Here is an 11,776-nt window from a genome sequence, read left to right on the forward strand (position 1 = left end):
CAGTGTCCCTGTCAAACTATTTTAAGGATCTGAAATCTTGCTCTATAAAAAGTAAGTTCCCATCATCCAAACTACACTTAAGAGATTCTATCGCAGTGGCTACTGAAGCATAAACACCAAGCTTCAGTTTTTTCCTTCCTATTAGTACAAAAAATGCTTACCTCTTTTAGATAAAGTTGAGTCTGTGGCCCAAATCCTGACATACCAGGAGATCTAGGTTTTCAGTTCCAACACTAATTTAAGGTGTAAGGTTTGCAAAGGCCTTTTCTGTATTTACCACTTAGCTTAGATTGTAACATGGCGATACAATATTTGACACCTCCACCACCAACGGTCACTTCAAAGGATTTCTAACTTTGGTTAACCTTAGTTGGGAGACTATAAAGCTAGGGCTGAAAACTCGGTAAAAAAAAAAAAAAAAATCAAAACTTCAAAAATCAGAAATAGTGCTGTTGCGTATTAGCTCACAAACTATGAATTACAGAAACAGATTTGAGTAACAATTGCTAAGAAAGGTGCAGTTACACGATTTTACCAAAATGAATAAGCAAACACCTCACGAAAATTTAAATCTTTCTTAGCGAATAAAGAAGATAAATAATATTCACTAACCCTGGGACATTGTGGTTTTGTTTTTATCTATAAGGTCTCTGCATCAATGTTACTATTCTCCCACTCCCTTTATGAGCAAAAGGAGCCCACTGTCCAGGATCCCTCATACCAAGAGCTCAGTAAATGTCACAAATCATAATAGTAATAAAAGCAACAATCTCTAAAACTAGAATTTATACAGGACTGTGGCACCAGAATAGGGTGCAAGGCACATGGCAGCATGCAACTATTTCTCCCTTCGGACTCTTCCGCATCACTGCCTCCCAAAGGACTACCAATCCAAAGCTCTCACTGCCACATCTACAAATTAAAGTATCATGATTAAAGAACTCACAGGTTCTAAGAACGGTCAGTATTGCATGAACGAACACCACAACAAATAAATTCATCCGGATACAACAAAACATGCTTCAAAAGGCTCCACCTAATTTTTTAAAAAAAATCTTAGAAATAAACATAACTATTTTAATAACATTATGTAATAAGTTAGACTCTGGAAAACCCCATACTCATCCGAGCGGCTCGGAAAATGGAACGCAAAATTCGATTAGCTCCATTGTACCCAACCAGGCTAACGTGCAAGATCACACACTCATCTTCGTCAGAGCGGCTCTGCCAATACCAAAGAACAACAAAGGCAAGTTGAGGAGGCTGCACAAGGCTTAACTCAGCACTTGTCCGCTTTCCCAGCTTCGGAAAGAAGCTCTCTGCGGGCCCCAGGGACCAAGGGACCCTCTGCATCCCGCCCGGCCCCCAGCTCGGCTCGGCGCCTCTCGCTCAGCTTTTGTCTGGCCCGGCTGGGAGCCCCGGCCGCCCGCCTCCCCGGCACCCCTTCCCTCTGGATCTTTCTCCACACCCATCACTCGCCGATGACTAGTTGTTGTGGGTTTCTCTCCCTCGCCCCCTCCCCTCGCAATCCCGGGCTCTTTTCAAACGCGACTGGGCTGTTCGCTGGCTTCTCCCACCGGGCCGGGAAGACTCGGGTCAGGAAGGGGGCCCGGGGTGGGGTCTGGGAGAGGAAAAGAGAGAGGGGCACACAAAGCCCGGCTGACCCCACAGCCGCCCCCTCCTCCCTCTGCAAAGCAGCCTGGGATCAGCGACCTACCGGTTGGATAAACAACCCTCCCATCCCGCTCCCCGCCCGGCTCCCACCTAAAGCCACCCCCTCCCCCCAAAGTGCACCCAAGAGCCGATGACAGGGCTGGACATCGCCCCCACCCAGACCCAGCGCCCGCCACCACAGGCGAGGGGGCAAAGGCCTCGGAGGGCTGGGTCTAAATCTCCTCGCCCTAACCCGGTACTTACAGTCGTATTATTCGCTACTGTTGCCGCTGCGGACCAGACAGCCGCAGCGGACCAGACAGCCGCCGCCTTCTCCTCCACCCCAATGAGGTTAAGCGCTTGGTGCGGGGATTAAAAAAAAAAAAAAAAAAAAATATAGAAGCCGAGAGCGCCTGCGCAGTGCAGTCTCCCTTTTACCGCCACGGACCCGGCTCGACCATAGAGAGTGCAAACCGAGACCAGAGAGGCGGCTGCTCTCTATGGTAACACCCCGCGCAGGCGCCGGCCAGCCTGCGCTGCGCTGGGCTTCGGGAGCTGCAAATCCCAGGAGATTTTACCCCTGCCGAGAACGTTATTTGACCCCGATGAGGACCCGTAGGGTTAGGGTTCTTTAAGGGAAGGGTGGCCAGGGTGTTGTTGGGGTCCCTGGGAAGTTGCGGCAAAACTCAGGCTAGGCCACGAGGGTCGGATGTAAGGGGCCGCGGCGACACAGTACCACAATGCAGGGAATGCAGTGAATAGAGCTGAGGGGGAGTCAGGAAAGCCTGGATAAAAGCCGTCCGGCCGGGACTTCCTGTGGTCGGGGTCTAATACCTGAAGGAAACGGACTTTCGCTTCTGGGTTACGCGCGTCCAGCCCCCACCACCCGACGACTGGGATGAAGGAAATTGTGCCCTGCGTCTTTCCGTACCCGGGCTTGCGTCCTTCTCTCTTCCTTTTCAATTAGGCGCCGACACTTGAGCCGGAAGCACAACTTTTTAACGGTTGTTTGCTCTTGGAGCGCAGTCAGCCCCGTTGAGGCTTCGGAGATTCTTGAGACGCCTAGCCACAACCCCTTTCTTCTTTGCGCGTCTCCGCAAATAGCGCTGCTTCTGTCTACCCTCTCGCATTACTTTCGGATGACATGTGAGAATGTGTTTCGGAGGGTAGAAAGCTGTGCAAATTATCGGGCTGCCTTTAAGGATCCCCAAGGACCCGCAGTTTTGCCGCGTCAAACCCCTATGTTCGCAGGTAATTTGACACAGAGCTTTTGTGTGAAATTATACACTGCGTCGACGAAATCACTCTTTAGGAGTGTGAGTTGACTTCCGTCCATCTCGATGCCCAACGCATTGAGTTTTCACCAGGAGCTCTTGAATGTCGAGCTCCGTGTGGTGGAGTGTGTTTGTGTTAGAAGAAGGATGCGGGAGAATGGTGCGATAACGCGCTCATACTCTGGAGCTTAGCTGTTACCGTCGGAGAGTCGTAGGTAAAACAGTAAAGCCATGTGTTCACTCTCTCTAGTGCAGGAAAGGGAAAGGACTCTGGTCTGAAGGTGTAAGCCTGTCATGGAGGATGCGACTTCTGGTTGGATCTAGAAAAGGTAGCCTATCTTCGGGGCGAAAACACAGACGACCTTATGAAAATGGGTGGATGATGATGAAAGCATTCCAGAGAAGAAACTCCTTGGGGCAAAGGCTGAAAAGGAAGTGTTTCGCTGGGAGTACAACGTATTGAGCAGTAACTTAAAAAGGGGAGGGAGGGTGGAATACAGAGGAAGAGTGGGAAATAAGGTTTGAAAAATAGGATGGGGATTTTTTTTTAACTTTAAATTATGGTAACATACACGTAACACAAAATTTACCATTTTAACCACTCTTTAACTACACAGGTCAATAGAGTTAAGAACATTTACATTGCTGTGCAACCATCTCCAGAACTCTTTTTCATCTTTTTTTTTTTTTTAAGATTTTGTTTATTCATTTGTCAGAGAGAGAGCACGAGCACAAGCAGGGGGAGCGGCGGGCAGAGGGACAAGCAGGCTCCCCACTGAGCAGGGAACCCTGTGTGGGGCTCAGTCCCAGGACCCTGGAATCATGACCCCAGCCAAAGGCAGTCGCTTAACTGACCGAGCCACCCTTGGTATCCCCTCTTCATCTTCTAAAACTGCAATTCTATGCCTATTAACTCCTTATTCCCCATTCCCCCAAGTCCTGGCAACCACCATTCTACTTATGTCTCTGAATTTGACTACTCAGATACCTCATGTAAGTGGAATCATACAGTGTTTGTCTGTTTGTGATGGGCTTATCGCACTCAGCATAACGTCTTGGAGGTTCTCAGTGTTGTAGCCTGTGTCATAATTTCCTTCCTTTATAAGGCTGAATTCTATTCCATCGTGTTTATATACCAGAAGAGATACTTGGTTAATTATATCTTTTGACTATGGTGAATAATGCTGGTATGAACATGGATGTACAAATATCTCTAAGACTCCGCTTTCAATAGGATGGGGAGGACTTAGCAACCAAATAGAGAAAGCTGAATTGTTTCAGGTCCTGGACTGGGGATAGTAACATGGTAAAAGAACTGTTTTAGGAAGTGACCCCAGCAGTAGAAGCTCAATACATACTCTATTTTTACAGAGAATTTATGGAGGCTTTAAGATATCCCAGGCATTGTACTACTGTTTCATGTGAAGTATTGATATGTCATTGAATCCATCAAAATAAACATGAGCCGATTGTTATTCACCGTATTTACCAGTGAGAAAATCAAGGTTCTGGGTTACAGATGGGCTGCGGAGAGACTCACCAACCACAAATACAAATGATTAGGAAACAAAACTCCCATGGGAGCTGGACACCCAGGGGCACTGACTACTCACTGACTGGACAAGGATATTGAAAGAAAACAATTTAGATGTTAAGAGTGAGTCTTCAGGGATGCATGGGTGACTCAGTCAGTTAAAAGTCTGCCTTCGGCTCAGGTCATGATCCCAGGGTGTTGGGCTCCCTGCTCAGCGGGGTGTCTGCTTCTCCCTCTCCTTCTGCCTTCCCTGCTTGTGCTCTCTCTCCCTGTCTTCGCTCATGCACTCTCTCTCAAATAAATAAATAAAATCTTAAAAAAAAAAAAAAAAAGACTGAGGGGCGCCTGGGTAGCGCAGTCGTTAAGCGTCTGCCTTCGGCTCAGGGCGTGACCCCAGCGTTATGGGATCGAGCCCCACATCAGCCTCCTCCAGTATGAGCCTGCTTCTTCCTCTCCCACTCCCCCTGCTTGTGTTCCCTCTCTCGCTGGCTGCTCTCTGTCAAATAAATAAATAAAATCTTTATAAAAAAAAAAAAAAAGACTGAGTTTTCACAGGAGAAAGAATAGGCTGACATCAAGGACTTTTCACAGTCAAATTACTAGTATTATAAGGGCTTAACACAGCAAAACTGCATGGTATAAGGTCCCTAAAAGAACTGTGAGGTTTGATTCCAGGTATGTTCATTGCCTTTAAAAAGTATAAAATGCCAGGGGCGCTTGGGTGGCTCAGTCGGTTTTCTGCCTTCTGCTCAGGTCATGATCTCAGGGTTTTGCGTTTGAGCCTCATGTTGGACTCCCTGCACAGCAGGGAGTCTGCATCTCCCTCTGCCCCTCCCCCTGCTCTTGCACATGTGCACTCTCTCTCTCTCTTTCTCTCTCAAATAAATAAAAACTTAAAACACCAGGTAAGTGTATCTTTGTATGTACTAGAGAAATTAATAAGACACATCATTTCCTACTCAACATTTCATCTTTCATTTTACATTCTCAAAAACCCTACAGGATCATTCAAAGCAATGACCCATTTGGCAGGGCAGGAAATAAATGGCCAGAAAGGAAAACTTAACTTGCCCGGTGTCACATGGCTTATTGGTACCAAGGCTGCAATTGAAATCTGAACCTCTAGAATTCCCACTCTCTGCTTTGGTCTCCTTTACAAAGATAGATACCATAGTCTTGAGTGAGTGAACAGTGTTTCTATTCAGTCAGCCTCATCTTCCTCAGGGATACATGCCCAAACGCTTATGAAGCTAGCACCAGTCAGACAGTGAAGCAGAGAATATAAGTGCATTTTAAGTAGCATTCATACACTTAGTATTGTATACCAACTATGTGCCAAACATTTAGCAAAGCAGGGGGGAGAAATCCATGTTCTCAAAGGAGATAGAAAATAAAATAGTAAATGAAGTATAAACCGTGTCAGGGTAAGTTTTACGGGGGAAAAAATGAAGCAGTAAGGGAGAAATAAGGAGTGCTGAGGATAGGGAAAGAGGTTTCTTTTTAAATAGGACTGGTGGGGGTGGGGGTGGGGGCCCACTGAGAAACATTCTTTTAGGTATAGATCTGAAGGAGGTGAGGGAGCAAGAAATGTCCATCTTGGGAGGAGAACATTCCAGGTAGAAAGAATTCCAAGTGCAGAAATCATTCTGAGGGAGGAGAATGTCTACCACATTCTGAGCACAGAAAGGAGGCCAGAGTGACAGAAGCAGAGTATGGCAGGCAAAAAGTAGGAAATGAGGTCAGAGGTAACAGGATGCCAAATTGTGTGGGGATTTACAGGGCATTGTAAAAATTTTGGCTTTTACTGAGAGGGGAAGCCATTGGAAGGTTTTGCGCAGAGAGGTGAAATGATTTGACTTCTGTTTTAAAAGACTTACGTTACCTTCTGTTTTGAGAATAGACTGTAGGGGAGTAAGGGAGTTTGAGAATAGATTGTAGGGGAACAAGAGGGACGGTTTAGGAAGCTATCGCGATTCTTCGAGTGAGACAGTGGGGGCTTGGGAAAAGTGCAAACAGTGGAGTGGTAAGGTGTCTGGATATATTCAGCCAGGATGGCACATGGGATTTGATAAATTGATACCGAGTGTAAGCAAAAGGGGAGTTAAGGGGACTCCCAATATTTTTTGAGCAGTTTAAAGAATGGAGTTGCCATTTCCTGCAATGGCAAAGACTGGGAGAAGCAGGATGTGAATGGGAAGCAAGAAATTCAGTTTTGAAGATGTTAAGTTTGAAATATCTTTTAAGGGGTGCCTGGGTGGCTCAGTCGGTTAAGCGTCTGACTCTTGAGCCCAGCTCAGGTCTTGATCTCAGGGCCACGAGTTTAAGCCCTGTGTTGGGCTCCACACTGGGTGTGGAGCCTACTTTAAAAACAAAAATAAAATGCCTACTAAATTAGCACATGGAAATATCAAGGCAGATATTTGAATCTGGAGTTCAGAAGAAAGGTCTAGGCTGTGTATGTAAATTTGGGAGACACAAGCACATAGTATTAAAAGGCATGAGATCATCTAGATGTTAAGTAGTACAAGAATTTGAGAAAATTACCTAAAGACCGAGCCTGGAGCACTCTAGCAGTTAAGGACTGAGATGGTAATGAAACCAGCAAAGGAGACAGAAAGGTCAGCCACTGAAAATAAAGGGAAACCAGGAAAGGAAACCAGGAAGAGCAACCAAGTCAATTGCTAATGGTCTGTAATTGACTGTTGGCCATAACATTGGAGGGATGAGGATGGAAACCTGATTGGAATGGGTTCAAAAGAGTGGTAGGAACAGAACTGGAAAGAGGGAGGAGAGATAATTGGGCAGGTGGGGGGGGGTAAGTGGAGTGATACTTCAAGGGATAGGTAGGGTCAAGAGAATAATTTTTAAAATTATTTCATCCACTAATGTTTTACTTTTTCTAAAAGTAAGATTCTCCCATGAGTGTCTGGGTGGCTCCGTCGTTAGGCGTCTGCCTTCTGCTCAAGTCATGATCCCAGCGTTGTGGGATCAAGCCCCGCCTCGGGCTCCCTGCTCAGTGGGGAAGCCTGCTTCTCCCTCTCCCACTCCCCCTGCTTGTGTTCCCTCTCTCACTGCCTCTCTGTCAAATAAAATATTTTTAAATAAATAAATAAAGTTAAGATTCTCCCTTAAATGAATATAAACTCAATACCACCATCATACCTAAAAAGTTAACAATACCTAGTATCATTGTCTGCCTAGTCAATCTTCAAATTTCCCTAATTGTCTCATAATTGTTTTGCTACCAGGTTTACAGAGATATAATTCATATACTATACAATTCATCCATTTAAAGTATATAATTCAACAGTCTAGTACATTCAAAGAGCTCTGCAATCATCACTACAACCCTTTTTTTTTAAAAGATTATTTTAGACAGCATCAGCAGGAAGGGCAGAGGGAGAGAGTGAGAATCTGAAGCCGACTCCCTGCTGAGTGGGGAGTGGGACACAGGGCTCAATCTCACAACCCTGAGATCAGGACCTAAGCCAAAACCAAGAGTCAGATGCTTAACAGACTGCGCCACCCAGGCACCCCTACATCCATTTTAGAACAGCTTCATCAGCCAAAAAGAAACCCTATACCTATCAGTGCTACCCATTTTTCCCCAACCCACCAGCCCAAGGCAACTACTAATTTGCTTTTTTGTTGCTGTGGATTTTCTTATCCCAGGCATTTCATGTAAATAGAATCATACAATATATGACTGGCTTCCTTCACTTAGCATATTTTCAAGGTTCATCTATATTGTAGCATGTGACAGTACTTCATTCCTTTTATTGTCAAATAAAACTCATTTATATGGGGGCACGGTGGCTCAGTCGGTTAAGTGTCTGACTTCGGCTCAGGTCATGATCCTGGGATCCTGGGATGGAGCCCTGCATCGGGCTCCCTGCCCAGCAAGGAGCCTGCTTCTCCCTCTCCTCCCCGCTCCCTCATGCTCTCTCTCGCTATGTGTCTCTCCCTCAAAATTAAAAAAAACAAAAACAAAAACGCCCTCATTTATATGTAAATAAACACACCACATTTTGTTTATCCACACATTAGTTGATGGACATTGGGTTGTTCCAAACTACTTTTTGGCTATTGTGGATAATGCTGCAGTGAACATCTATTACAAGACTTCATGTGGACATGTTTTCAGTTTTCTTGAATATATATTTAGGTTTGGAATTGCTTCATCATATAATAACTGTATGTTTAACCTTTTCAGGAATGGCCAGACTCTTCCATCGTGAAGATGCCATTTTACATTCCCACCAACAGAATATGAGGGTTCTAGTGGAGACATCCTCACCAACACTGTTATTATCTGCCTTTTTATTATACCTAGCCTATTGGGTGTATAGTGATATTTCACTGTGGCTTTGATTTGCATTTCCCTGATGACTAATCATCTTTTTGTTGCATATTGACCATCTTGTATAGCTCTTCTGAGAAATGTCTATTCTAATGCTTTGCCCACTTTTTAAATTGTGTTGTCCTTTTTATTATTGAGCTATAAAGGTTCTTTATATACTCTAGACTTAAGTCCCTCCGCAGATACATGATTTGCAAATATTTTCTCATATCCTGTGAGTTGTCTTTTCACTTTCTTGATGATACCCTCCAAAGCACAAAAGTTGGTCATTTTAGTGTCAAATTTATCTTCTTTTTCTTTTGTCGCTGTATTTTCGATATCTTATCTGAGAAACCATTGTGTAATCCTATGTTTTCTTAGAGTCTTAACTTTTGGCTCCTACATTTAGGTCTTTGATCTGTTTTAAGTTCATTTTTATATATGGTCTGAGGTAGGGGTCCAACTTCATTCTTTTACATGTAGCTTTCCAGGTGTCCCACTACCATTTGTTGAAAAGCTCATTCTTTCTCCATTGCGTTGTCTTGGCACCCTTGTCCAAAACCAGTTGACTAAAAATGTATGGGTTTATTTTTGGACTCTAAATCTATTCTATCAATGTAAATGTGAATTTTTATGCCAGTACACACTGTTTCGATTACAGTAGCTTTGTAGTTTGTAAAATTGGGCAATGTGAGTCCTTCACCTTTTTCTTTTCCAGTTGCTTTGGCTGTTTGGGATTCCTTGAATTTCCATATAAATTTTCCAATCAGTTTGTCCATTTCTGAAAAAAAATTGCAGTTGTGATTTTGATAGGAATTTACTGAATCTGGAAATAAATTTGAGCGGTAGTGCCATTTTAATAATAATAAGTCTTTTGGTTCCTGATCATGGAATGTCTTTCCATTCATTTAGATCATCTTTAGTTGCTTTCAACAATGTTTTGTAGTTTTCTTAGTATAAGTTCTGCACTTCGTTTATTAAATCTATTCCTATATATTTTCTTTTTGATGCTTTTGTAAATGGAATTGTTTTTCTTCATTTCATTTTCAGATTATTCATTGCAAGTGTATAGATATAGAAATACAATTAATTCTTGCATATTGACCTTGTATGCTGCAACCTTACCAAACTCATCGATTTTTTTTTTTTTTTAGTGGATCCAGAGCATTTTCTAGGTACAAAATCATGTCATTTGTAAATAGAGATTGTTTTTGCTTCTTCCTTTCCAGTTTGTGTCTTTTATTACATTTTCTTGACTGATTTTTTTCCAGCTAGAACCTCTAGTACAATGTTGAATTGAAATGGTAAGACTGGACATCCTTGTCTTGTTCCTGATCTTAAACATTCGGTCTTTTACCATTAAATATTTTATTAGCTGTGGCGTTTTTGTATATGGCCTTTATCAGATTGAGGATGTTTTCCTTTAGTCCTAGTTTGTTGAGTATTTTCTCTTTATCATTAAAGGCTTTGGGATTTTGTCAAATCCATTTTCTGTGTCTGTTTTGATGGTAATGTGACTTGTCTTTTATTCTCTTAATATGGTATATTACATTAATTGATTTTCAGATATCTTTCCATTCCTGGGATAAATCCCACTTGGTAATGGTGTTATAAACCTTTTTATATGTTGCTGAATTTTGATTTGTTACCATATGTTGAAGACTTGCATCTATATTCATAAGGGATATTAGTCTCTAATTTTCTTGTGATACCTTTGTTTTTGGTATCAGAGTAATAGGGCTACACAGAATGAGTTGGGAAAGATGCCCTCCTCTTCTGTTTTTGGTTTTGGTTTTTGTGTGTTTTTTGGAAAAGTTTATGAAGTATTGACATTATTGTTTTTTAAATATTCTGTAGAATTCACCGGTGAAGCCATCTGGGCCATGGCTTTTCTTTGTGGGTAGTTTTGTTTTATTTTGCTTTGTTTGTTCTTTTATTGCTAATCTCTGGTTATAGGTGTGTTCAAATTTTCTATTTCTCCTTGAGTCAGTTTCAGTACTTTGTGTCTTTCTAGGAATGTATCCATTTTATCTAAGTTATCTAATTTGTTGGTATTCAGTTGTTCATACTGTTGTCTTTTGATCCTTTTTATTTCTATAAGCTTGGTATTAATGTACCTGTCATATGATTTTTTTTTATTGCAGTTTATGCAAATCAGGATCCAAATGCCAATACATTACATTCGAGGTATTTATTTGTCTCTTACATCTCTTTGGATTCCCCCCATCTTATTTTTCCTTGATATTTATTAATTGCAGAAACCTAGTTATTTACCCTATATTTCCCACATTTTAGATTTTTTATTGTATTCCTGGGAGTCTCTAACATATTTTCTACCACTAGATGCTTGATAATACTGTATGCCTTATACTGACTGATTCAAGTTTGAGTTTTTTGGCAGAACTAGTTCATACATCCATCAGAAGGCACATCATTTCTAATTGTTTCTCTTTGTGAGGTTGGCAGTAATTAATGACCATTGCCTAGGTTTGTTGTTACAATTGAATAGTTCAGTTGCAGGCAGAGTAAATAAAGCAAAGTGGGAGTACCCATCAATCCAGAGTATGTGGGATCCTAGCTAAACATTTTTACCAAATTATCTTTCCTCTTTGAACCTCAGTGTTCTTACCTATAGAATGGGGACATAGACTATAAAGGACCTCTAAGGTTTCTTGCTATTCTAATATACTCTGACTAAACACTTAAGCAGTGAACTTAATCTCTACCAGATACAATTTAGATGTGTTAAAAGGCTCTGCCAGGGGCACCTCAGTGGCTTAGTCCGTTAAGCGTCCAGTTCTTGATTTCGGCTCAGCTCATGATCTCAGGGTTGTGAGATCAAGCCCTGTGTTGGGCTCCATGCTCAAGTGGGGAGTCTGCTGAAAATAATTCCTTCTCTCTCTCTCTCTCCCTCCCGCCCCCCCACCTCTCTCTCTCTCAAATAAATAAATCTTTTTAAAAAAGTAATAATAATAA

General features: G+C 42.5%; 1 protein-coding gene across 1 annotated transcript in view; it reads right to left on the reverse strand.

Moving 5' to 3' along the window:
- CLASP1 (cytoplasmic linker associated protein 1) overlaps window positions 1-2,042 on the reverse strand; it is a 262,476-nt gene extending 260,434 nt beyond the window's left edge. The window contains exon 1 of the mRNA XM_040619053.1: window positions 1,918-2,042. The gene's annotated coding sequence lies outside the window, so the exon portion shown is untranslated. The remainder of the gene's footprint in view (window positions 1-1,917) is intronic.
- Between the last annotated feature and the right edge of the window lie 9,734 nt (window positions 2,043-11,776).

The sequence above is a fragment of the Ursus maritimus genome, unplaced genomic scaffold (genome assembly GCF_017311325.1).
Source record: "Ursus maritimus isolate PB19 unplaced genomic scaffold, ASM1731132v1 scaffold_1, whole genome shotgun sequence".
Lineage (NCBI taxonomy): Eukaryota > Metazoa > Chordata > Mammalia > Carnivora > Ursidae > Ursus > Ursus maritimus.